General features: G+C 61.4%; 1 protein-coding gene across 2 annotated transcripts in view; it reads left to right on the top strand.

Annotated features, from left to right (window-relative positions):
• The window catches only part of SZRD1 (SUZ RNA binding domain containing 1), a 22,249-nt gene that overhangs the window by 493 nt on the left and 20,833 nt on the right, over positions 1 to 923 (top strand). The gene's annotated exons all lie outside the window — the stretch shown is intronic.

Here is a 923-nt window from a genome sequence, read left to right as displayed (position 1 = left end):
GGGTGCGCGCTCCGGGGCGGCAGGCGGGGCCCCGGAGAAGAGCGGGAGGAAACGGAGTCATTTCTGGACCCTCGACTCTGCCGAAGTGCCCGCTGCTTTGTGCCGTCCGCCACGGTGGGCGAGTCAGGGCTTTTTTCCTCTTTCAGTTTTACTCGGAGCGCCCGGGGCAGGCCGGGTCCCGGGGACCGCGGCAGAACCGCCGAAAGCCCCGGCGGCAGCCCCTCTCCCGTGGGCGCGAGCCCCGGGAGGACCTGGAAGAGTGGCCGCCGGGCGTGGGGGCGCGCTGCGCGAGGCAGCCGCTGTCCCGGCGGGGAGCGGAGATGGACCGTTCGGCTCTTTGCTTTGGGGGCTTTTGTTTGCCTCCACAAGCTGTGCGAAGATAGTTTATCCCAAGCTGGAGCAGCCAGTTCGACTTGGTTCGTGTTTAATTTGGCGTTTTCAGAGTGTGTGAGTCCGTGGTGACCCTGGTGAAGGTGTGGAGGTCTTTTGGGGCTCGCGTGTTGGTGTCTGTTCATCCCCCTGGAGCTCTGTGTATCGGGAATAGGGAGGGCGTGGAGAGCCGAGTGTGGCTCAGTCGCTCTGTTGTCCGACTCTTGCGACCCCAGGCTCCTCTGTCCATGTGATTCTCCAGGCAAGAACACTGGAGTGGATTGCCATTTCCTTCTGCAGAGGATCTTCCCGACCCAGGGATCGAACCCGGGTCTCCTGTGTTGCAGGCAGATTCTTTACCGACTGAGCTAGGAGGGAAGTCGGGGTAGAACGACAGCAGCTGGGTTCCCCCTCCCCCCAAGCTTTGAGGGTGCTTGTCAGCCCTTGAGGAGGCCGAGAAACGGACCTCTCCCTTAGCATTCCCTTAATGTTGAATCTTTGGCCTTGAAGTTTTTCCCAGTGGTGGTTCAGCGTCTCTCAGGGTGTTTGTTTCT

Source organism: Bison bison, unplaced genomic scaffold (genome assembly GCF_000754665.1).
Source record: "Bison bison bison isolate TAMUID 2011002044 unplaced genomic scaffold, Bison_UMD1.0 scf7180017858151, whole genome shotgun sequence".
Taxonomy (NCBI): Eukaryota; Metazoa; Chordata; class Mammalia; order Artiodactyla; family Bovidae; genus Bison; species Bison bison.
This window is presented reverse-complemented; position numbering and strand designations above follow the sequence as displayed.